Source organism: Erpetoichthys calabaricus, chromosome 11, assembly GCF_900747795.2.
Source record: "Erpetoichthys calabaricus chromosome 11, fErpCal1.3, whole genome shotgun sequence".
In the NCBI taxonomy this organism is placed as follows: domain Eukaryota; kingdom Metazoa; phylum Chordata; class Cladistia; order Polypteriformes; family Polypteridae; genus Erpetoichthys; species Erpetoichthys calabaricus.
In genome coordinates this window covers 92,083,489-92,111,037 of record NC_041404.2, presented here as the reverse complement: position 1 = coordinate 92,111,037, position 27,549 = coordinate 92,083,489, and the positions used below count along the sequence as shown (strand labels likewise).

Below are 27,549 nucleotides of genomic sequence, written 5' to 3'. Positions count from 1 at the left end.
GATACGATGTCCAGAACCAGATCATAACAATTGCTTATTACAACTGAGAGATGGTACACTCACCAATACAGATGGACTTCAGCCACATATTATTACAATTCCTCAAGCCTTTATCTGCGACGACTTAGTTACAGAGACATTTGGAACAGCAATCTCATTAGACCAAATGCCCCTTTTAACACAACGCACTATATTATGTCCAAAAAATATTAATGTGGAAAACATTAATACCCAAGTCATTCCATTACTTCCTGGAGAGACACAACTCTTTCTAAGCTCTGACAAACTTGACTCTGATCACAACAATAACCATCTTAAATGACCTTACAAGTTCTGAGCTGGAATTACCTTTTACACTTAAACGGCGTGTACAAAGAAATTTTCAAATAAACCTTTACACTGTGCCACACACTTTATTGTTTGCTTTCTATTTGCATCATCTACACCGTCACACTATTCTATATCTCATTCATACATCACGCTCTTTGTCATTCCCAACACCAGGGGTTGGCGAGCGAAGCGAGCAGGGGGCGGAGCCCCCTAGTTAAGAAAGAACTGGCGGAGTTCATCTCTCAGTTCATACACCCGTGACAGAACTTTACCTCTTGACAGCCATCTGACTTCTGTATGCATTAGCAGAGTGTAATGTTCTGATCTCATGCATGTCTTTGCACAGTTTCTCAAACAGTCTGCACTTGACTGGACGGCCTTTGATGAAGATAACAATTTTAATGACCTGATCTAAAACTGACTGCAGTTCAGTTCCCAGCGTCTTGCTCACAAGTGCTTCTCTATGTATGAAACAATGGGTGGTGATTATGTTCGGATTTTCACGCTTAGCAAATGCCGTGAAACCACGCATTTTGCCGGTCATAGAAGGAGCACCATCTGTGCAAATAGCAACACACCATTCCCACAACAAATCATTCTCACTGAAAAACGTGCAAACATGTTTAAATACATCTTCTCCCTTCGTTTCAATAAGTTCCTTGCAAAACAGAAACTGTTCCAACATTTCTGTGCCGTTTGAAAACCTTACAAAGGCCAGCAACTGGGATTTTCCACTAACATCTGTAGACTCATCAATCTGCAGAGCAAATCGTTTACAGGTCTGAAGTAAAACGCACACAATTTTGTTGATGTCTGATGACATGGCTTCTATCCTCCTAGAAACAGTGTTGTTTGACGACGGCATTTTGGATATCACTTTTTCTGCATCGTCACCAAGCATCGTTTTCACCATTATCTTGCATGCTGGCATAATCAAAGATTCGACTATGATGTGTGGTTTCATTGCCATGGCAACCAGTTCTGCGACTTCAAAAATAGCCAACTGGGCTTTGTCTGATACCAACACAGTTTTCATAAACAGCCGTGCTTGCTTCTGCTGGCTGTCCATTAAACGCCTAAAATATGCCGAGTTCTTGTTATTTGCATTCTGATGCTTGGTTTGAAAGTGACGTTGCAATTTGCTTGGAACCATGGCTTCATTTGCAAGGATATCACCACACAACAAACATCGCGGGTGCTGAATACCTTTTTTGTCAACAAATGGAAACCCATAATTCAAGTAACTGTCCTGATAGTATCGTGTTTTCGTTTTTGCAACTTTACTGCTCCCCGCATTATCATTTTCATTGAGGTTGTTGACGCTGCTGTTGTTTTTACGTTTACGACTTTCACTACAGTTGGCCATTTTCGGCGCAAAAAAAAACCAAACAGACAACAGGAAGCAACGTCACTTACCCTGTGGCAAGTAAGTAAATTAGAGGTAATATTTATTAATTCGTCAGACTGCAGTTGAAATAGGATGCACGCTGGACTGTATTAAAGCACACAGGTAGCATGAATTTAGTCTTGAGGTGTAACTGGTATTATTATTATCAGTTCAAATCAAATTTTTTTTATGTTCTGACACCTGGCAACGGCACCCTTAGTCTGTGCTCATGGCATACCAGGGTGCCGCGGCACACGGGTTGGGAAAGACTGAGTTAGATTAACAAAAAGTCATAGATTGAAAGGTAACAGTATAGTAGAACATAATAAATAAGTACAATTATGTGAATAAAGTAGAATTAAGTGTTAAGGTGCAATAGTGTAGTAATTATTGTGCAAAACCAAAGTTAGACTGGTGCATAGTTAAATGAGGCAGTTGTTTGTTTGCGCTAATGCGATCTTTACTTTCTTTTTTTATATTTTCTAATTTTCCTACTTTCATATCCTTTAACTTTCTCCACATGTGTATAGCGCTGTTTTTTTTTTTTTTTGAGCCTTTCTAATTTCACTGGTTTCACAGTCTCTAACCTGCTCTGTGTGTGTTTAGCATCAACGTTTGTAAACGTCTTTATGAAGTTCTACTTTCTTTTACTCATTGTCTTTCAATTCTGAGACGGATTGGATGTGCTTTTTTTTTAAATTTTATTTATTAATTTTATTGTAATCATTCCATACAAATAGATCAATTTATAACAAAAAAAAATTGAAGACAAATCAAACCCCATCCCTGAGAAGGAGAGCTTAGCCAAACGAGAATTGCTTAGGGCTTTTTAATAAGGCAACAATAAACAAAAGAAAGGAAGAAATATATATAGGTAAATAAAAAATGGAGAAAGGAATTAAATGCAGTAATAGTTATTTCTCTTATTCTAAAATAATTTTGATTAGATCCTGCCAGGTTTTAAAAAAATTCTGTACAGATCCTCTAACTGAGAATTTGAATTTTTCCAATTTCACATAATATAAAACATCGGTTTCCCACTGACTTATCAGAGGAGAGTTAGGATTCTTCCAATTTAACAAAATAAGTCTGCGTGCCAAAAAGTGTAGTGAATGCAATCACCGTTTGCTTGTCCTACTCCACTTCAAGTCCATCTGGAAGAACACTGAACACAGCTGTTAATGGGTTAGGAGAGATTGTGACCACAAGGCTGTCTGAAAGGCACTTAAAAATTTTGGTCCAAAATGATGTTAGTTTGGTGCAGGCCTAAAACATGTGACCCAGTGAGGCTGGAGCTTGGTTGCAGCGTTCGCAGGTTGGATCTTGCCCTGGAAACATTTTGGACAGTTTTAAGCGAGACAGATGAGCTCGATATATAATTTTTAGTTGAATAATTCTATGCTTTGCGCATATGGAGCTCGAGTGAATTCTCTGCTTTGCTACCTTCCACTTCTTTTCTGATATATTGATTAAGAGATCTTCTTCCCAATGTCCTCTTGGGTCTTTGAAAGGTAGGGACTCTAATAAGATTTTATATAATGAGGAAATGGTGTTTAATTCCTCGAAATTGAGCAGTATTTTTTCCGGCATGGTGGAGGGTATGAGGTGAGGAAAATCGGGCAGGTTCTGTTTAACAAAATTTCTAATTTAAAGATAGTGAAAGAAATGTGTAGCTGGGAGGTTGAATTCGGAATGTAATTGTTCAAAAGATGCAAATATGTTGTCTATATAAAGATCTCTGAGCATTTTAATCCCAAAACTTTTCCAGGTATTAAAAACTGGATATGTTTGCGAGGGTTGAAAGAGGTGGTTCTCTTGCAGAGGTGCCACGGATAAAAGATTTTCCATCTTAAAATGCTTTCTAAGTTGGTTCCATATTCTGAGTGAGCAAAGCACAATTGGGTTATTAGTATATTTGCAATAACTTGCATTTATTGGAGCGCAGAGCAGGGAGTATAAAGAAGTACTACAGGATTTTACTTCTATTGCGAACCAAGCCTGTGTATGTTCATTTTTTTGTGTCCAGGTTTTTATGGCTTGTATGTTTGCTGCCCAGTAATAAAACTGAAAATTAGGTAAAGCCATGCCACCTTCTGCCTGAGGTCTTTGTAGGGTCGCTATTCGGATACATGGGTGTTTTGAGTTCCAAATGAATGAGGTTATTGTTGAATCTAATTGCTTAAAAATGATTTATTGATATACAGTGCATCCGGAAAGTATTCACAGCGCATCACTTTTTCCACATTTTCTTATGTTACAGCCTTATTCCAAAGTGGATTAAATTCATTTTTTCCCTCAGAATTCTACACACAACACCCTATAATGACAACGTGAAAAAAGTTTACTTGAGGTTTTTGCAAATTTATTAAAAATAAAAAAATTGAGAAAGCACATGTACATAAGTATTCACAGCCTTTGCCATGAAGCTCAAAATTGAGCTCAGGTGCATCCTGTTTCCCCTGATCATCCTTGAGATGTTTCTGCAGCTTAATTGGATTCCACCGGTGGTACATTCAGTTGACTGGACATGATTTGGAAAGGCACACACCTGTCTATATAAGGTCCCACAGTTGACAGTTCATGTCAGAGCACAAACCAAGCATGAAGTCAAAGGAATTGTCTGTAGACCTCCAAGACAGGATTGTCTCGAGGCACATATCTGGGGAAGGTTACAGAAAAATTTCTGCTGCTTTGAAGGTCCCAATGAGCACAGTGGCCTCCATCATCCGTAAGTGGAAGAAGTTTGAAACCACCAGGACTCTTCCTAGAGCTGGCCGGCCATCTAAACTGAGCGATCGGGGGAGAAGGGCCTTAGTCAGGGAGGTGACCGAGAACCCAATGGTCACTCTGTCAGAGCTCCAGAGGTCCTCTGTGGAGAGAGGAGAACCTTCCAGAAGGACAACCATCTCTGCAGCAATCCACCAATCAGGCCTGTATGGTAGAGTGGCCAGACGGAAGCCAATCCTTAGTAAAAGGCACATGGCAGCCCGCCTGGAGTTTGCCAAAAGGCACCTGAAGGACTCTCAGACCATGAGAAAGAAAATTCTCTGGTCTGATGAGACAAAGATTGAACTCTTTGGTGTGAATGCCAGACGTCACGTTTGGAGGAAACCTGGCACCATCCCTACAGTGAAGCATGGTGGTGGCAACATCATGCTGTGGGGATGTTTTTCAGTGGCAGGAACTGGGAGACTAGTCAGGATAAAGGGAAAGATGACTGCAGCAATGTACAGAGACATCCTGGATGAAAACCCGCTCCAGAGCGCTCTTGACCTCAGACTGGAGCGACGGTTCATCTTTCAGCAGGACAACGACCCTAAGCACACAGCCAAGATATCAAAGGAGTGGCTTCAGGACAACTCTGTGAATGTCCTTGAGTGGCCCAGCCAGAGCCCAGACTTGAATCTGATTGAACATCTCTGGAGAGATCTTAAAATGGCTGTGCACCGACGCTTCCCATCCAACCTGATGGAGCTTGAGAGGTGCTGCAAAGAGGAATGGGTGAAACTGGCCAAGGATAGGTGTGCCAAGCTTGTGGCATCATATTCAACAAGACTTGAGGCTGTAATTGCTGCCAAAGGTGCATTGACAAAGTATTGAGCAAAGGCTGTGAATACTTACGTACATGTGATTTCTCAGTTTTTTTATTTTTAATAAATTTGCAAAAACCTCAAGTAAACTTTTTTCACGTTGTCATTATGGGGTGTTGTGTGCAGAATTCTGAGGAAAAAAATGAATTTAATCCGTTTTGGAATAAGGCTGTAACATAACAAAAGGTGGAAAAAGTGATGCGCTGTGAATACTTTCTGGATGCACTGTATATTGGAATGTTTTGAAATAAAAAAAGAAGTTTAGGAAGGATATTCATCTTAACAACGTTAATTCTTCCAGCTAGAGTGAGATGAAGGGTTAACCATGTATGCAAGCCTTGCTTGATGTTTTCCATACAGACGGCAAAATTTTGTTGATAAAGAACTTTATGTTTACTTGTGATATTTACCCCTAGGTATTTAAACTGATCTGCTATGGTAAAAGGTAGGGTGTCCAATCTAATATTATATGCTTGTGAATTCACTGGAAAGAGTATACTTTTATTCAGATTAATTCTAAAACCAGATATCTTTTGAAATTCTGTGTGTGCTGTTAAAACTGCAGGCACAGTGTTTTCTGGGTCTGATATATATAAAACCATATCATCTGCATATAGAGAAATTTTCTGTTCCAGTCCTTCTCTGATAATCCCCTTTATCTGATAAGAATTTCGACAGTGAACCGCCAGTGGTTCAATGGCGATTGCAAACAGCAGTGGTGACAAGGGACATCTTTGTCTGGTACCACGTTCTAGCTTAAAGTAGTCTGAACAAATGTTGTTAATACAAACTGAAGCTTCTGGATTGGTATACAGTAGTTTGATCCATGCACAAATATTCGGGACAAACCCAAATTTCTCCAATGCAGTGAAAAGGTAGTTCCATTCAATCATATCAAATGCTTTTTCTGCATCTAATGATAGTAATATCTCTGGGGTGTTTGATTTTGCTGGTGAATATATAACATTAAACAAGCGTCGGAGATTGGAAGATAGGTGTCGGCCTTTAATAAATCCAGTTTGATCCTGTGATATTACCGAGGGCAGCACTTTCTCCATCCTTCTAGCTAGAATTTTTGAAAGTATCTTAACATCATTATTCAGGAGTGAAATTGGTTTGTATGATGCTCATTGTAACAAGTCCTTATTTTGTTTAGGAAAGACGGTGATTAATGCTTGACAAAATGTTTGAGGTAGTATTAGGTTGTCTCTAGCTTCTGTAAATGTTGCCAATAAGAGGGGAGCTAGCTGAGTGGAAAATTTCTTATACAATTCTACGGGGTAACCTGCTGATTTCCCGCTTTGAAGTGACTTTATAGCATCTAGTAATTCTGTTGCGTCAGAGGTTTATCCAGTTCCTCAGCACTTAAAGCATCTATTTGTGGTGTCTGTAATGTATCCAAAAATGCATTAGATTGTGTGTTGTCTTCTTTGAACTCAGTACAATATAAGGATTTATAATAATCTCTAAATGCGTGCATTATATTTTTATGGTCAAAGATTTCTTCTCCATTCGTGTTGGTGATTACTGGTATTGCATTGCGAACTTCTTGTTTGTGAATTTGTTGAGCTAAAAGCTTATTAGCTTTCTCTCCGTGTTCATAGTAATGATGTCTTGACTTATAAATAAGTTGTTCAGTTTCTTTAGTTGTTAAGATGTTGAGTTCTGTATGCAGGGCCTGCCTTTTCCTATGAAGAGCTTCACTTGGACGCCTGGCTTGTTCTTCATCTATTCTAGTAATTTCGCTTCTTAGCTCTGACAGTTTCTTGGTTTCTAATTTATTTCTGTGGGAAAGATATGAAATAATCTGTCCTCTTAAGAAGGCCTTTAGAGTTTCCCAGAGTGTTCCAGTAGAAACCTCTGTGGGCATGTTTGTCTCTAGGAAGAAGCTTATTTGTTTGGATATAAATTCTGTGCAGTTCTTGTCTGCTAATAGAAGAGGGTTAAGACGGCATCTACGAGGTGAGTGTGAGGGGCTTAATGATTTTAGCTCCAAGACTAGAGGGGCATGGTCGGAGATAACAATTGTGTCGTATTTGCACTATTTAATCGTAGGCAGGAAATTATTATCTATAAAAAAATAATCAGTTCTTGAGTAGCTATGATGCACTGGTGAGTAGAACGAACTGGTGAGTAGAAACTGGCTCTTGGAACATTGAATGTTACCTCTCTGGCGGGGAGGGAACCCGAACTGGTGCGTGAGGTTGAGAGGTACTGGCTAGATATAGTCGGACTCACCTCTACGCACAGTCTGGGCTCTGGAAGCATTCCTCTTGAGAGAGGCTGGACTTTGTTCCACTCTGGAGTTGCTGTGGGTGAAAGGCGGCGGGCAGGGGTGGGCTTGCTTATGGCCCCCCGGATCGAGGACTGTACGTTAGGGTTCTCCCCGTTGGATGAGAAGGTTGCTTCCCTGCGCCTTCGAGTTGGGGGAAGGACTCTGACTGTTGTTTGCGCTTATGTGCCGAACGACAGTTTGGAGTACCCGGCCTTCTTGGAGTCCCTGGAAGAAGCACTGAGAGGTGCAGTTCCTGGGGACTCTATAATTCTGCTGGGAGACGTTAACACTCACGTCGGCAACAACAGTGAAACCTGGAGAGGTGTGATTGGGAGGAACGGCCTCCCTGATCTAAACTTGAGTGGTGTTCAGTTGTTGGACTTCTGTGCTGGCCAAGGATTGTCCATAACGAACACCATGTTCAAGCATAAGGGTGTCCATAAGTTCACTTGGCGCCTGGATACCCGAGGTTGCAGCTCGATGATCGACTTTGCAATCATGTCATCAGATCTGCAACCTTATGTCTTGCACACTCAGGTGAAAAGAGGGGCTGAGCTGTCAACTGATCACCACCTGGTGGTAACTTGGATCAGATGGTGGGAGAGGCTGCCGGACAGACCAGGCAGACCCAAACGTATAATGAGAGTCTGCTGGGAATGTCTGGTGGAGGAACCGGTCAGAAAGATCTTAAACTGCCACCTCCGGCAGAACTTCAACCTTATTCCGAGGGAGGTGAAGGACATTGAGTGGTGGCAATCTACGAACCCAGTGGTGGACACCTAAGGTTCGTGAGGCCGTCAAGTTGAAGAAAGAGTCCTACTGGGTCTGGTTGACCAGTGTGACTTCAGAGGCAGCTGAGGGGTTACCGGCGGGCCAAGAGTTTGGCGACATCGGCTGTTGCTTAGGCAAAAACCCAGGTATGGGAGGAGTTTGGGGAAGCCATGGAAAACAACTTTCGGTCGGCACCGAAAAGGTTCTGGCAAACCGTCAGGAGCCTCAGGAGGGGAAAGTGGTGCTCCATCAACACTGTGTACAGTGGAGATGGGGCCCTGCTGACTTCAACTGCAGACGTTATTGACTGGTGGAAGGAATACTTTGAGGATCTTCTCAATCCCATTAGCATGTCTTCCGGGGGGGGGGGGGGGGGGGGGGGGGGGGGGGGGGCGTCCATATCAGGGGCAGAGGTCGCCGAGGTAGTTAAAGAGCTGGACGAGGTTCACCCTGGGTTCCTCAAGGCTCTGGATGTTGTGGGGCTATCCTGGTTGACACGTCTCTGCAACATCGCATGGACATCGGGGGCAGACCCAGGACACGCTGGAGGGATTATATGTCCTGGCTGGCCTGGGAATGCCTCGGGGTCCTCCCGGAGGAGTTGGAGGAGGTGGCCGGGGAGAGGGAGGTCTGGGCTTCCCTGCTTAGGCTGCTGCCCCCCCGACCTCGGATAAGTGGTGGATAATGGATGGATGGATGGGTGGAAACTGTTGCCCAATGCCTTTTTTCTTCCTCTCTCTGCAGAAGCAATGGACTCCAGTCCCTAACGACGTCACTTCTGGTTCCTGATCAACTGAACCTGCCTCTTCCAGTCCTCCTGAGTGAAAACCAGCTCCATTATTTCAACTTAACTGCAATATTTATTTTGACTTTATAAGAATTCTAAGAAATAAAGGAAACAGGCTGTCTGTTACTTACTCTTCTTTCAGTGATTAAATCTCAGTTCAAGTTTAATATTATTATACCCAATGACACTTAAGTGCTTAAACTCTAAATGATATGTTAAATCAAGTGTCTTGATAAATGATAAGAACACTTTAGAAACTCTGTTTGAAATTTTAGACTCCATTTTTGGACTTCAGATATGTTCATTTTTATTATTTTTTACTGTTATACTAGTGATATCATCGTAGTATCATTTTGTTTGCCTCTCTATGCGGTCACCACCATTTTATGTGCAGTTTTTTGTGATTGTCACATGCTATTTATGGTAATGGCATTCATTGCTAGTCATGTAGTCTTGATGACTTGTGGCACATGATATCAGCACACTACTGACTATGGAGCTGGTGGAGCTTTATATGCCTCTGAACATTAAACCTTAATTATTGAAAAGAAAATATGATGAAAATAAATTGTTTATTGCTATTCTTGTTTAGAAATTAGATTTGGTCTTTAAATTTATTTTTTTGACTACTGTCTTTAGTTCAAAAGACTAATCATTCCTTCCTTGTATCAGATACCTCATGATTAAAAGACCATTAAGTTGCCTGTTTCCTTAAAGCAGACCATTAAGTTGCCCTTTTCCTTAAAGCAAGTGTAAATGTGTGGATGCTAGGGGTCGCCGTTGCCCCTTTTACCCTAACAGACAGATGCAGGACACAGGTTAAAAACACAAAGTTTAATTTCTTCTTTTCCTTCTATGAAGTGCCCACAAGCACCACAGCCACAAATAAACAAGAGAAACACAGAGTACAATAATAAATTCTCTCTTTCTCCACCACACCTCCCAGCAAGCTCTGTCCTAGACCTCCTGACTCCGGCTCCCTTGCTGGGAGTTCAGCCGTCCTTTAAATAGTGGGTGTTCTTCCTCCCACGTGATTTCAGTTCTTTAGTCAGCCCGGAAGTACTTTGGGGCTCCCGTCCACGTGATCCATTAATACCTCAGGACTATAGGGATAGTATGACTCCCCTAGGTCCTTCGACAGCTCCCCCTGGTTGCACTCACAGCACCCAACAGGGCTGAGAAACCAAACTCCAAGTCCCAGGATGCCTTGCGGGAATCCGGGGTACTGCTATACTCTAGGGGTGCTACCATCTAGCGTCCTGGTGGGAGGCAGTGTCCAAAAGTAGCTGCCTTCCTCATCCTTTCATTCTTGGGCCATCCCAGCCGGGTTGAGCTGCCTGCCATCTGTTACACAAGATATTGCTAATTTCTGTCTTGCTATATCCATCAAGGGCAAAAATAAAAGACCTGAATTTTTCTGAACAGCACTTGTCTAAATGTTCATATTAAATGTTCACAACAAAAAAAGTGATCCTGAGACTTAAACATTGCAACTAATGTTCTTCATTCAGACAGAGAACTAACCCTAACCCAAATAAAAATAAAAACAAATATTTCAGTCCAACAGTTATTAAAACAGTGGATGTTTTGTAGCCAAAAGAAAGAATAGCACTTCTGCTATTACAAATGTTATTCTATCCAGAGCATCATATAGGTCAGGGATGCCCACACTTTTTTGGCTTGCAAGCTACTTTTAAAATGACCAGGTCGAAATGATCTACCTACATTAAAAATGCTATATATATATATAGAGAGAGAGAGAATATATTCATATATATTCAGCCCCTGTTAGGGGCCTTCATCAGAGGATAATGCTTAGACTTACAAGAATCAAAGGCAATATATAGTAAAAAATTATGCTTTGGTCAGTGTGATCAGGGGGGGGGGGGGGGGGGGGTTATTGGGTGTACAGTTTATTTATTATGAACATGTTCTTCTTAAGTTTGCATATGCTGGATTTACTTTATTCCATGCAGTTCTTGCCCAGCGGTATACATAGGACAAACATCAAAAAGAATCGCAACACGTATACAGGAACATCGCAACGCTGTCAGAAGAAAGGACTCACGATCATTGATCTACACGTATACTAAATCAACAGGACAAACATTTAACTGGGACAATGTACAAGTAAAATTTAAAGCCAGTACTAAAAGTGCCAGAGAGCTGGCCGAATCTTGGCTATCAAATGAGAACGGCATCAACAGACACTTGGACATAAATCCAGAAAATGCAAACTTAAGAAGAACATGTTCATAATAAATAAACTGTACACCCAATACCCCCCACCTCCTGATCACACTGACTTAGCCCTAACGTAATTTTTCAGTATATATTGCCTTTGATTCTTGTAAGTCTAAGCATTATCCTCTGATGAAGGCCTCTGACAGGGGCTGAAAGCTGAGGAATAAAAAACTACATTTGATACGTAATTCATTTTCTCCCTTTGTGGATCTCCAGCTGCAAATTATATATATTTTATATATACATACACACACACACACACATATATATATATATATATATATATATATATATATATATATATATATATATATATATATATATATATATATATATATATATACGTATATATATATATATATATATATATATATATATATATATATCTATACTAATAAAAGGCAAAGCCCTCACTGACTCACTGACTGACTGACTGACTGACTGACTCACTCACTCATCACTAATTCTCCAACTTCCCATGTAGGTAGAAGGCTGAAATTTGGCAGGCTCATTCCTTACAGCTTACTTACAAAAGTTAGGCAGGTTTCATTTTGAAATTCTACGCGTAATGGTCATAACTGGAACCTGTTTGACTGACTCACTCATCACTAATTCTCTAACTTCCCGTGTAGGTAGAAGGCTGAAATTTGGCAGGCTCATTCCTTACAGCTTACTTACAAAAGTTAGGCAGGTTTCATTTTGAAATTCTACGCGTAATGGTCATAACTGGAACCTGTTTTTTGTCCATATACTCTAATGGAGGAGGCGGAGTCACGTATTGCATCATCACGTATTACGCCTCCTACGTAATCACGTGAACTGAAAACGAGGAAGAGATTTACAGCACAAGTCAAACGCGGGAACGAAGGTAAATGACGTTAATTGTTGACTGTCTTTTAATACTGTGTAATTGTTGAGTGTCTTTTAATACTGTGTAAGCATACATATTAACATATATACATGTGCAATTAAACGTGTGCATTTACGGGGTGATTTCTCAGGCTTAAAAGCTCGCCTTTTATTAAAAAGGTAAATGCAAACTGTTTTCATTCTGAAGGGCACAAACCACGTTAGATTTCAGCCGTTAAACGCACAAAAATGTCAGTACACCAGATAAATAAGCGCAACATATTATCAGTTGTATTGTATGCTTACAATACATATAGAAATGTGTTAATCGTTAACTAATATTATGGGATGGTGTTTTTCGACTCGTGCCTTGATTTAAACGATTGCATGTCTTGGTGGGTTTGCGTAGCTTATTGTCAATATCTTTACACCTCTTTTTAAGACTTAATTTAAAAAGGTTTTCTTTTCTTCTTAATTAAAATTTAAAAGCAATACTTCACCGCTGCGAAGCCCCTCTAGAGCTGACGTCCGAGGTTCGATTACCGTAAGCGAGTGCAGTGAGTGTGTACGCCTGATGAGCCAAGAATAAGGGGGAAAGACGTGTCGCGTACTCTTTGCATTATTTGGCAGTAAACTATTTTCAACCATTCTATGATCTGCTTCTCACAACTGAAGGCACCGTGGCTGATGTTACCTGACTTGCTGGCCAACCATAAGCGTTACCTGGTAGGTAACCACCCACTCACTTCACTCCCTTACGGGAATCGAACCTCGGACGTCAGCGCTCGAGGCGAAGCCCCTAAAATTGCGCCACGGCGTGTGGTTCGTTTATTTGACAGCATGTAGATCGGGGTAATTACATTCACGGCATTCGTAGTCTGATTCACAATCTGATTGTATGGGTGGTTACCTACCAGGTAACGCTTATGGTTAGCCAGCAAGTCAGCTCGAAGTGATCACTCGAGTGAAGGCAGTTTCACAAAAAAACAGATCCTTAACAAACTCTTATTGGTATATTTTCCCTCAATTTTAAAAGGTTTTCTTTTCTTCTTAATAAAAATTTAAAAGGATTTGAGCGACTGACACATACAGACATATTCATGAGTGCAGGTACTTCAGAAAGAAAGCACAGTGTAAACCTAAACTTTAAATTAAGTTCATAGACCTACAAAAGGTTGCCATTGATTTGAGGCAAGATTGCTTTTCTCATGTACAACTATACGTTGCATTCTTAACAGTAAGCTTGCACAGCTTGGTCATATTACAACCTGAGTGCTGAACTGACAACGTTGTATACAAACAGAACTATAACAATTGTAATAAACAAACAAAAAAAAAAGCGAAGAACCCTTGGATTTAATAAAAAGGCTCCTTCCTTGGCGAAGCAACGAAAAAGGAAGACCTTATATGGCGTTCGTTTATAAAGCAGCGGAAAAGCTGTGTTAAGGCTGCTTCACAAAAAAACAGATCCTTAACAAATTGCTATTGGGATATTTTCCCTCAATTTAAAAAGCTTTTCTTCTTAATAAAAATTTAAAAGCAGTACTTCGCGGGGATTTAGATATATATATATTTATGTATATATAGATATAGATATATATAGATATAGATATATATAGATACTAGCAAAATACCCGCGCTTCGCAGCGGAGAAGTAGTGTGTTAAAGAGGTTATGAAAAAGTAAAGGAAACATTTTAAAAATAACGTAACATGATTGTCAATGTAATTGTGTTGTCATTGTTATGAGTGTTGCTGTCATATATATATACATATACACATATACACACATATACAGATATATTATATATACATATACACATATATTTTTTATATATATATATATATATATATATATATATATATATATATATATATATATACACATACATACATACATATACACACATAGATGCACTTACAATAACATAGAAATCAATATAAACAACATTAACATCATTATCATATGAGAATATGAAGTAATATATAAGAAGCACATTTCATATAAATATAAATTATTAAACAGTAAAATCTTCTATAATTTGCTACCGTGGCTTTTCGTTGGTCTGTCCAGGATTTTAAATCACATGTAGCTTGCAAACCGTTTCACGTATTGACTTGAAATGTGGTACACATATAAACGTCACGTCTGCTATCCGCTTTATGGGTGATGAATGTATTACTCTTTTTATGTTTATTTTATTTTAGAATCAACTCCTATCTGCGCACACCAGGGCGGCCGTGGGCAGATGCGTATGGTGTATTCACTCCATGTTATCGTGCATTGCGCTGTCACTGGTATTTTGATAAAAGAATTTGAACAATATATAAGAAGCGTATAAATTATTAAACAGTAAAACATTAACATTTAAGAAGTAAAGTTACATTGAGTACTACTGCAGTGCCTTCGGGTATACCTCATTTTTTCTTTGCCCATTACATGCTTAAATGTATACATTTTTTGGTGTACCTACCCGAGAACACGCGACATATAACCGACCGTGGGAGAAGCATGGATTTTAAACACGCGTTGAGTTCATCTGCTGGTCTCCCTCGTGGAATAACTGGTAATGTTTGACTAAAATCTACAGCGAGTAAAACGACATTACCTCCTTTTTTTTTTTTACGATCTCTGAGATCTTGCTTTTTTCGGTTCAAGGCTTCATAAGCTCTTTTATGTTCCATGGTGTACTTAATAAGTACTAATTATCCCAAACCATCATCTTTGAATGTTGCAAGACTTTCGCCTTGTATGTAGATCGGGGGAATTACATTCATTGCATTCCTAGTCTGAATCACAATCTGATTGTATGGGTGGTTACCTGGCACTGTAGGGTTGCCACCCGTCCTTTAAAATACGGAATCGTGCCGCGTTTGAGAATGAAATTGCGCGTCCCGTTTTGAATCAATACTGGACGGGATTTATCCCGTATTTTTTTTATCATTTTTTTTTTAAAGCAGTGTCTCATGCAAATCATCCCACACGCATTTTATGAAGATGCCTCCTTTCCTACTTTGATTGGGTAATACTTGATGTCATCGTTAGTTTGATTGGTGTTTTTAACTGTCCAGTGAGGAGGGCGTGTCTTTTAAGTACAGTCTGCAAAGTGTTGGCACTGAGATGTTGCGTCAGCGCCATAGTTGAAGCCCCTAACGTTGCGGTCAGCAAGTCGGCTAACATCCGCCATGTGCCGTCTTTCAGTTGCGAGAAGCAGATCATAGAATGGTTGAAACTGTTGCCCCTAACGTTGCGCCACGGCGTGTGCTTCGTTTATACCTCGTGTCTTCTCATTAAACTTTTATCTCGCGAATATGTTATTGCAATCCGCAGCGGGAGCGTTTCTATTAACTTAATTTAAACTTACGTTTTACACCGTGCTTTGTTTCCCTTATGAACATGCTTGTATGCTTAACTCGCTCCGTTCTCAATTGTTTAATTAATTTTTTGCTCTTCGCTGTTTGCGGCTGTTCCTCCATTTCCCCCTACTTCGTTCTTTTATCTCGCGAATATGTTATTGCAATCCTTAACGGGAGCGTTTCAATAAACTGATTGTAAATAGTTTTGCATTTACCTTTTTAGTAAAAGGCGAGCTTTTAAGCCTGAGAAATCACCCCGTAAATGCACACGTTTAATTGGACATGTGTTAATATGTATGGTTACACAGTATTAAAAGACAGTGAACAACGTCAGTTACCTTTCTTCCCGCGTTTGATAAAAGGTGAGCTTTTAAGCCTCAGAAATCACCCCGTAAATGCACACGTTTAATTGCACATGTGTTAATATGTATGCTCACACAGTATTAAAAGACAGTCAAAAATTAACGTCATTTACCTTCGTTCCCGCGTGTGACTCGTGCTGTAAATGTCTTCCTTGTTTTTTGTTCACGTGATTACGTAGGAGGCGTGATGACGCGATACGTGACTCCGCCTCCTCCATTACAGTGTATGGACAAAAAATATGTTCCAGTTATGACCATTACGCTTTGAATTTCGAAATGAAACCTGCCTAACTTTTGTAAGTAAGCTGTAAGGAATGAGCCTGCCAAATTTCAGCCTTCCACCTACACGGGAAGTTGGAGAATTAGTGATGAGTGAGTCAGTGAGTCAGTCAGTCAGTCAGTGAGGGCTTTGCCTTTTATTATTATAGATAGATATATATATATATATATATGTATGTAAGTCTATATATATATATATATATATATATATATATATATATATATGTAAGCTTATAAGTACTGCCTTACTTCTCTTTAAGAAAGGAAGATGTAATGATACTTGATTTAAACGATTCCATGTCTTGGTGGGTTTGCGTAGCTTATTGTCAATATCTTTACACCTGTTTTTAAGACTTATTGACTGAAACGGGCTTTCACAAAAAAAGTTAGGGCTTTGCTCCAGGATACACCCTCCACAGGTTAAGCAAGTAAAAATAAAAGTGTATATTTCTGTTTTATTTAAACCTTTTAAGTTCGTATGCATAGCCCCATTTGGCTGTTTTAGTTTTTTTTTTCTTTCTTCAGTAATATTAAATCTCCTTAAAGAAAAAGAACATATGCATTTTACTTTTTTTGTATCTCTTTAGTAATATTTTAGTGTAAAATGATAACCAGTATTTAAACCTTTTATGTTACTTTATAAAGTTATTTTACACAATGTTGAAAAATTAATAAGAAAGCTACATATTTTGGCAGCTGCTGCTTTCATTTTCAATGAAATGAAAAAAGCTCTCCAAGAGAAAACCTCAATGAAGAAGAAACAGTTTGCACTATCTAAAAAGGAGAAACCCTCATTTATAAAGGTTTGCTGCAGATGACTTGACTGAAAATAAATGAATAGTTCCTATGTGTATAATACATATTTATCTATTTTACTTATGCCTTTATTCCAGCAACTTGCAACATCTGAGGTACAATTTGTTACATTACTTTTGTTTTTTGCAGCACAGGCAGGTGAAGTGACTTCCTCAAGGTCACACAGTGGTGTCAGTACCAGGATTTGAACTGACAAGCTCCGGGTTTGCTGAAATATTACTGAAGAAAGAAAAAAAAACAAAAACGGGCAAATAGGGCTATGCATACAAATGTCCATCCATCCATTATCCAACCCGCTATATCCTAAATACAGGAGCCAATAAGTAGATATGTATATATACAGTATATATATATATGTGAATGTATGTATGTATGTATATATGTATGTCTATATTTATATGTATATATATATATATGTAGATATGTAAATTTGTATATGTATATATATATATGTATATGTGGATGTGTATATGTATATACAGTAATCCCTCCTCCATCGCGGCGGTTGCGTTCCAGAGCCACCCGCGAAATAAGAAAATCCGTGAAGTAGAAACCATATGTTTATATGGTTATTTTTATATTGTCATGCTTGGGTCACAGATTTGCGCAGAAACACAGGAGGTTGTAGAGAGACAGGAACGTTATTCAAACACTGCAAACAAACATTTGTCTCTTTTTCAAAAGTTTAAACTGTGCTCCATGACAAGACAGAGATGACAGTTCCGTCTCACAATTAAAAGAATGCAAACATATCTTCCTCTTCAAAGGAGTACGCATCAGGAGCAAAGCCTGTCAGAAAGAGATAGGAAAGCAAACAAATCAATAGGGCTGTTTGGCTTTTACGTATGCAAAGCACTGCGGCACAAAGCTGTTGAAGGCGGCAGCTTACACCCCCTCCGTCAGGAGCAGAGAAAGAGAGAGAGAGGGAGACAGAGTTTGTTTTTCAATCAAAAATCAATACGTGCCCTTCGAGCTTTTAAGTATGCGAAGCACCGTGCAGCATGTCGCTTCAGGAAGCAGCTGCACAGAAGGTAGCAATGTGAAGATAATCTTTCAGCATTTTTAGACGAGCGTCCGTATAGTCTAGGTGTGCGAACAGCCCCCCTGCTCAATCCCCCTACATCAGGATCAGAGAAAGTCAGTGCAAGAGAGAGAGAGAGAGAGAAAAGTAAGTTGGGTAGCTTCTCAGCCATCTGCCAATAGCGTCCCTTGTATGAGATCAACTGGGCAAACCAACTGAGGAAGCATGTACCAGAAATTAAAAGACCCATTGTCCGCAGAAATCCGTGAACCAGCAAAAAGTCCGCGATATATATTTAAATATGCTTACATATAAAATCCGCGATGGAGTGAAGCCGCGAAAGGCGAAGCGCGATATAGCGAGGGATTACTGTATATGTAGATATGTGTATATCTAGATATGTATATATATGTATATATGTTTATGTAGATATGTGTATATCTAGATATGTATATATATGTATATATGTTTATGTATATATATATGTTTACATAACCTCTTTAACACACTACTTCTCCGCTGCAAAGCGCGGGTATTTTGCTAGTATATATATATATTGTCACACACGTGCGCATGGGAGGCAGCTAAAGGGCTTGAGTGACGGCAGTTCTGAGGCATGCCGGGATGTGGCAGAGCGCACTGACTCTTTTTCTCTCTTTCCTGTAGACCATTCCCAGGAGATTCCATCTGGCTCTCTTGACGTTACTTCCGGGACCTAGCCAATGGAAGGAGACCTTACCGGCTCCGGCCCCTGTGATGTCACGTCCGGGCTCGAACCAATGCCTAAAGAACATGGGCCCGATCCTTATGACCTCACTTCCTGTCTTCCCCTTTAAAAGCCTTCCCCTTTTCCCTATTTGTCAGTCTTGTTTTGGACTTGGTTGTGTGCACATCAGTCCTGTATACTTTAAAAGAAGCAACTTTGCAGCCAGGAAACAAATTATACGGGTGGCTGCCCCAAATCTTTATATGACTCTGTCTCAACTTTGTGACACTGGCGTTGTCGGCAGGATGGAGAAGTCCCAAAGGAGAAGGGGACAGGACCTGCAACACACCCAGGTGGGAGCGTACCTGGGCCAAGTTTTCAGGCGGGGAGGGTGTCCTGTATTTCGGAGTGACCCGGTACAGACTCTGCGCCCGTCATACTTCACTAGGCAAACTAGGCAGGCCAGGGAGTGTGCGAGAGTGGCTCACAGAATTGGGCTGCTCTGGAAGGGGGAGGCAAAGAAGGCTGTTTATGCTGTCTTGGATGAGAGTGCCTGCCTCCCTGTGAAGCCAGAGCCCCGATTTCCACCTAGGGGTGCCCCAGACTGGCAGGTGAATAGTTTGAAAAACTGGAGGTTCGACCCAGAGCGGCCGACCACTCAACAAGCCTGGTCCTTATGGACAAAGGTGGGGCAGTAGCTACGGCCACAGGAAAACAAGCCCTCCCACATAATAGAGCAGGTGGCCTGCTACCTGCTCCTGGAAACACTACCCCGTGGCTTCACCTAGCCGGTCTGGGGTAAACAGTTCAAAAACTCATAGAGCTCGTAGAAATACAAAGGACTGCCTCACAATCTGGGGGAGCTGAATCGTCCCTTGGTCAAACTCAAAAGGAGTACATCCCAAAACCTAGCCCCCCCCAGTACAACCCAGAGCTTGTGCCGATGTCCCCGAAGTTGCGGGTGCGCAAACCACTTCGGAATCAGGTGGAATGCAGGTGGAGGGGGAACAGGGGTTGGTGTGCTCTGACAAACCCGTTGGCGGTCCCACACACAGGCGTGGTGATCGTTAACGGGTATAAAACTTCTGCTCTGTTCGATTCCGACAGCAACATTTCCATTGTTGCCCGCTGATTTGTGCTACCGCAACAGTGGTTGAAATTTAAGACCGGTATAACCTGTGTCCATGGAGAAACCCATTGGTACAGGACCGCCGCTTGTGTCATCAGTTACGGAGGATCAGTTCAGAAATTAACCGTGGCAATCCTCCCTGATCCTCCACACCCGGTGATACTAGGGCGGGACTGGTCTAAAATCAAAAGCGGTGAGACACATACCACTCCTGGGGTTAACTTGGGCCTAGTTATGGACGGGGATGAGCCGTCTCAAGCTGCCTCCACGCCGTGTAATCAGCCGGCAAAGAGAGACGAAGCGGCCGTCCTGAGTGACGTGGCAACTCCCGGGCCGTCTTGTGCCGACACGTTATCCACCAGTGCCGTGGCGGAGCGGGAGGAAACCACGCCCCTTGAGGTCAGTCCAGACCCTCTCTCCCTTTTACGGTTCCAATTTAGAGAGACGGTGGCATCCTTTAAAAGGGAGCAGTGGAGTGACGATTCCCTGAAATTTGCAAAAAATGCAGTGGTCCTAGCCAACAGCCAGCACACTAACCAGTCAATGCCACAGGGTCCTCACTTTGTGTTAGACAACGACCTTCTCTATCGCATAGCAATGCATGAAGGGCAGGAGAGAAGGCTACTGCTAATCCCGCAAACCTTCCGGCGGCAGGTCTGTGAGTTAGCACATGCCCACCTCCTAGGTGGCCACTTGGGCAACGAAAAAACCCTGGAGCGGATCAAGCTCCATTTCTACTGGCCGGGAATCAATGAGGAGGTTCGTCGCTTTTGCACTTCCTGCCCGGAGTGTCAATTGCGACAAATTCCAAGAAAGGACCGTGCTCCTCTCATTCCTATTCCCCTGATTGACATTCCCTTCCATCGAATTGGGGTCAATATAGTCGGACCTCTAGAGCCCTCAGCCCGAGGACGCAAGTGCATCCTAGTCCTCGTGAATTATGCTACCGAATACCCCGAAGCTGTTCTGTTGCACTCAGCCACTTCTAAAGCCATCGCACAGGAATTACTAGGGGTCTTTGTGCACGTGGGTATCCCCAAGGAAGTCTTGACGGACCAGGAGACACTTTTCACCTCGGAGACGTTCAAGGAGACTACCAGATTACTGAAAATAAAGCATTTAAAGACCGCAGTGTATCATCCTCAAACCGACGATTTAGTGGAGAGGTTCAATCAGACTCTCAAACAAATGCTGCGTAAGGTGGTCAGCGAGGATGGAAGGAACTGGGATCAGCTCTCCCCCTCGTCCTTTTTGCCTATCGGGAAGTCCCACAAGCCTCCACAGGGTTCTCCCCTTTTGAATTACTGTATGGGCGACAACCCCGGGGCATATTGGATATCCTAAAAGAAGGATGGGAAGAAGAGGCTCTTCCCTCTACAAACATACTACTGTAGAATATATCGCGCAATTACGCGATAGATTTGGAAAGATTCGGCGCCTCCTTAAAAGTCACATGGAAGAGGCCCAAGCAGCACAGGTCCGTTATTACAACCGCGGCACTTCTTTCCAGGAGTTCCGCCCGGGAGATCGTGTCATGGTCCTAGTGCCTACCTCCCACTCTAAGTTGCTTGCCCATTGGCAAGGCCTCTACGAAGTTAAGGAGAGGAAGGTGCTTGTCGACTATTTGGTGAGTCAACCCAATTGTCGGCCGAAGGAGCGGGTTTATCATGTGAACCTGCTGAAACCGTGGAAGGACAGGGATCCCAATCCCTCCTCCGGCCAGCCCCGCTCACTCTTCGCTCACACAGCCAGCCTTAACTTCGGTGCGGATTTAAGTCCCAGACAACGACGGGAGCTGGAAACAGTTATCCGGTCCGTTCGGGAGGTAGTTAGTGAGAACCCTGGAAGGACCTCTCTGGTTGAGCACAACATTGTGACAGAGCCCGGGGTTATTGTCCGAGAACGCCCGTATCGTCTTCCTGAGGCAAAAAGGGCTGAAGTGGAGCTTGAGATCAAGCGCATGCTGGAACTAGGTGTGATTGAGGAAAGTTATAGTCCCTGGTCCAGTCCCATTGTGCTGGTCGGTAAGCCTGATGGGAGTTGGAGGTTTTGCAATGACTTCCGTCGGCTTAATCAAGTCTCCCAATTTGATGCCTTGAGAGGCTTGGGCAGGCTCGATATTTGACCACACTGGACATGACAAAAAGGTATTTGCAGGTTCCTTTAACGGACTCCGCGAAGGTTAAAACCACGTTTAGTACCCCTTAGCGGACACTGGCAGTATCGTGTCCTTCCATTTGGGTTACACGGGGCTCCAGCAACCTTCCAGCGTCTGGTGGACAAAGTGCTCCGGCCTCATAACTCATACAGTGCTGCCTACCTGGATGACGTGGTCATCTATTCCAGCACATGGAGGGAACACCTACAGCATGTCCGAGCGGTATTGCGGTCACTTGGTGAGGCCGGGCTCTGGATTAATCCCAAGAAATGCTTCTTTGAGCGGGGCCAAATATTTAGGCTACCTGGTGGGTCGGGGTACCATAAGGCCACAGTGCTCCAAAGTAGATGCCATTTTGAAATGGCCCTGTCCGTGAACCAAGCAGCAGATCCAAGCCTTTCTCGGGTTAGCGGGATACTACCACCGGTTTGTACCCCGGTTCTCGGAGAGAGCGGCGCCCTTGTCTGATTTAACAAAGAAGAGGGCCCCGAACACTGTGGTATGGACTGAGAAGACAGGCGCTGCATTTGGTGACTTGAAGCAGGCCCTTGCGTCCACACCTATTTTGATGGCACCTAACTTTTCTTTGCCTTTCATCCTCCAGACAGACGCTTCGGACACAGGCCTGGGGGCCGTGCTGAGCCAAAGTGTCGATGGTGTGGAACACCCCATCATGTTCCTGAGCCGGAAACTGTTGGACCGGGAGACCAGGTACACAGCGGTGGAAAGGGAGGCTTTGGCGATTAAATGGGCGATTACTCAGCTTAGGTACTACCTGTTGGGCCGGGAATTCAGCCTTGTCACGGACCATGCACCTCTACATTGGATGGCCCTGCACAAGGTGTCGAATCCGCGGGTCACCCGGTGGTTTCTTGACCTACAGCCGTATAAGTTTTCGCTCATTCATCGCCGAGGCGCTCTCCATGTCAACGCTGATGCTCTTTCTCGGGTTCATGACCTCTCAGTTAGGGTCGCCCGACCCGATGGGTCTGGGCTAAGGGGGGGCCTTGTCACACACGTGCGCATGGGAGGCAGCTAAAGGGCTTGAGTGACGGCAGTTCTGAGGCATGCCGGGATGTCACGTCCGGGCTCGAACCAATGCCTAAAGAACATGGGCCCGATCCTTATGACCTCACTTCCTGTCTTCCCCTTTAAAAGCCTTCCCCTTTTCCCTATTTGTAAGTCTTTTTTTGGACTCGGTTGTGTGTACATCAGTGCTGTATACTTTAAAAGAAGCAACTTTGCAGCCAGGAAACAAATTATACGGGTGGCTGCCCCAAATCTTTATATGACTCTGTCTCAACTTTGTGACAAACACGTGTCGCGTACTCTTTGCATTTTTTGACAGTAAACTATTTCAACCATTCTATGATCTGCTTCTCGCAACTGAAAGAGGGCACGTGGCGGATGTTAGCCGACTTGATGACCAACCACAAGCGTTACCTGGTAGGTAACCACCCATACAATCAGATTGTGATTCAGACTACGAATGTTGTTAATATATATATATATATATCTATACTAATAAAAGGCAAAGCCCTCACTGACTGACTGACTGACTGACTGACTGATTCACTCATCACTAATTCTCCAACTTCCCGTGTAGATAGAAGGCTGAAATTTGGCAGGCTCATTCCTTACAGCTTACTTACAAAAGTTAGGCAGGTTTCATTTCGAAATTCTACGCGTAATGGTCATAACTGGAACCTGTTTTTTGTCCATATAGTCTAATGGAGGAGGCGGAGTCACGTATCACGTCATCACGTATTACGCCTCCTACGTAATCACGTGAAGTGAAAACAAGGAAGAGATTTACAGCACGAGTCAAATGCGGGAACGAAGGTAAATGACGTTAATTGTTGAGTGTCTTTTAATACTGTGTAAGCATACATATTAACAGATGTGCAATTAAACGTGTGCATTTACGGGGTGATTTCTCAGGCTTAAAAGCTCGCCTTTTATTAAAAAGGTAAATGCTGTTTTCATTCTGAAGGGCACAAACCACGTTAAGATTTCATGCTGAAGAGTAAGCTCAGCACACAGCTTGGTCATATTACAGCCGGAAGGGTGAACTGACAATATGATATACAAAGAGATCCTTAAGAAATAATTATTGATTCATTTTCCCTCAGTTTAAAAAGGTTTACTTTTCTTAATAAAAATTTTAAAGCGGTACTTCGCCGCTGCGAAGCGCGGGTATTTTGATATGTATCAAAATATATCGCGTCATCACGCCTCCCATGTAAGCACGTGAACTGACCCGCTGCCGTTTGCAATGCCATATTTGCGAGATACAAGTTTAATGACAAGACACGAGGTATAAACGACAGTTTGGATCACTTTGTGACAGAGTTAAAATTGCTGTGGCCAGAAACTTTTAACTGCCGGATCTTTGCTAACATTAAATAAACCCGTGGACATCGCAACATCACACAAGACAGCGGCTCACGTGAACTGACTGAACGCAACAGGAGTGATCACTTCAATGAATCAAACCTATTCAAAAAACACATTTCACAATTGATAAGGTACGAAAACAATAGATAGATAGATAGATAGATAGATAGATAGATAGATAGATAGATAGATAGATAGATAGATAGATAGATAGATAGATAGATAGATAGATAGATAGATAGATAGATAGATAGATAGATAGATAGATAGATAGATAGATAGATACTTTATTAATCCCAATGGGAAATTCACAATATGAAACCGATTGTGGATTTCCGTACAGCCACTGAAACTTTCTGACGGCACGAGACTTCAGGTCACGTGTCTGCAAAAGAACCTCATTCAGGCAACTATTTTTACTGGCGGTGGCTCGGGGGGGAGAGAGTTTTTATTCCTCGCATCCCCGTTATACCCTCTGATCTCCAATTTCAATTCAAACGCCTCCAATTTACACTAAGGCTCTGCTTAGCAATGACAATAAGTCTCCGTTGTTGAGTGTCTTTTAATACTGTGTAAGCATAGATATTAACACGTGCAATTAAACGTGTGCATTTACGGGGTGATTTCTCAGGCTTAAAAGCTCACCTTTTATTAAAAAGGTGAATGCAAACTGTTTTCATTCTGAAGGGCACAAACCACGTTAGATTTCATGCTCAAGAGTAAGCTCAGCACACATCTTGGTCATATTAGAACTCTATGGGCGAACTGACAACATGGTATACAAAGAGATCCTTAAGAAATAATTATTGATTCATTTTCCCTCAGTTTAAAAACGTTTACTTTTCTTCTTAATAAAAATTTTAAAGCAGTACTTCGCCGCTGCCAAGCGCGGGTATTTTGATATATATCAAAATATATTGCATCATCACGCCTCCCATGTAAGCACGTGAACTGACCCGCTGCCGTTTGCAATGCCATATTCGCGAGATACAAGTTTAATGAGAAGACACCAGGTATAAACGACAGTTTGGATCACTTTGTGACAGAGTTAAAATTGCTGTAGCGAGAAACTTTTAACTGCCGGGTCTTAGCTAACATTTAATAAACCCCTGGACATCGCAACATCACACAAGAGATCGGCTCACGTGAAGTGACTGAATGCAGCAGGAGTGATTACTTCCATGAATCAAACCAGTTCAAAAAACACATTACCTAATTGCTAACGTAAGAAAACAATATGAAACCGATTGTGGATTTCCATACAGCCACTGAAACTTTGTGACGGCACGAGACTTCAGGTCACGTGTCTCCAAAAGAACCTCATTCAGGCAACTATTTTTACTGGCGGTGGCTCAGGGGAGAGAGTTTTTATTCCTCGCATCCCCGTTATACCCTCTGATCTCCCATTTCAATTCAAACGCCTCCAATTTCCACTACGGCTCTGCTTAGCAATGACAATTAATAAGTCTCAGGGACAGACCCTACAAAAGGTTGGCATTGATTTGAGGCAGGACTGCTTTTCACATGGCCAACTGTACGTTGCATTCTCAACAGTAAGCTCAGCACACAGCTTTGTCATATTACAACCAGAGGGGAGAACTGTACTATACAAATAGATCCATAACAAATAATTATTGATTCATTTTCCCTCAGTTTAAAAAGGTTTACTTTTCTTCTTAATAAAAATTTTAAAGCAGTACTTCGCCACTGCGAAGCGCGGGTATTTTGATATATATCAAAATATATCGCGTCATCACGCCTCCCATGTAAGCATGTGAACTGATCCGCTGCCCTTTGCAATGCCATATTCGCGAGATACAAGTTTAATGAGAAGACACGAGGTTTAAATGACAGTTTGGATCACTTTGTGACTGAGTTAAAATTGCTGTAGCGAGAAACTTTTAACTGCCGGGTCTTAGCTAACATTTAATAAACCCCTGGACATCGCAACATCACACAAGAGAGCGGCTCACGTGAACTGACTGAACGCAGCAGGAGTGATCACTTCAATAATCAAACCTGTTCAAAAAACACATTACCTAATTGCTAACGTAAGAAAACAATATGAAACCGATTGTGGATTTGCGTACAGCCACTGAAACTTTGTGACGGCACGAGACTTCAGGTCACGTGTCTGCAAAAGAACCTCATTCAGGCAACTATTTTTACTGGCGGTGGCTCAGGGGAGAGAGTTTTTATTCCTTGCATCCCCATTATACCCTCTGATCTCCCATTTCAATTCAAACGCCTCCAATTTCCACTAAGGCTCTGCTTCGCAATGACAATTAAGAAGTCTCAGGGACAGACCCTACAAAAGGTTCACATTCATTTGATATATATATATATATATATATATATATATATATATATATATATATATATATACATACAGTGGTGTGAAAAACTATTTGCCCCCTTCCTGATTTCTTATTCTTTTGCATGTTTGTCACACAAAATGTTTCTGATCATCAAACATATTTAACCATTAGTCAAATATAACACAAGTAAACACAAAATGCAGTTTGTAAATGGTGGTTTTTATTATTTAGGGAGAAAAAAAAATCCAAACCTACATGGCCCTGTGTGAAAAAGTAATTGCCCCCTGAACCTAATAACTGGTTGGGCCACCCTTAGCAGCAATAACTGCAATCAAGCGTTTGCGATAACTTGCAATGAGTCTATTACAGCGCTCTGGAGGAATTTTGGCCCACTCATCTTTGCAAAATTGTTGTAATTCAGCTTTATTTGAGGGTTTTCTAGCATGAACCGCCTTTTTAAGGTCATGCCATAGCATCTCAATTGGATTCAGGTCAGGACTTTGACTAGGCCACTCCAAAGTCTTCATTTTGTTTTTCTTCAGCCATTAAGAGGTGGATTTGCTGGTGTGTTTTGGGTCATTGTCCTGTTGCAGCACCCAAGATCGCTTCAGCTTGAGTTGACGAACAGATGGCCGGACATTCTCCTTCAGGATTTTTTGGTAGACAGTAGAATTCATGGTTCCATCTATCACAGCAAGCCTTCCAGGTCCTGAAGCAGCAAAACAACCCCAGACCATCACACTACCACCACCATATTTTACTGTTGGTATGATGT

General features: G+C 41.8%; 1 protein-coding gene across 4 annotated transcripts in view; it reads right to left on the bottom strand.

Moving 5' to 3' along the window:
- LOC114660724 (synembryn-A-like) overlaps positions 1 to 27,549 on the bottom strand; it is a 284,885-nt gene that overhangs the window by 115,646 nt on the left and 141,690 nt on the right. The window lies entirely within an intron of this gene.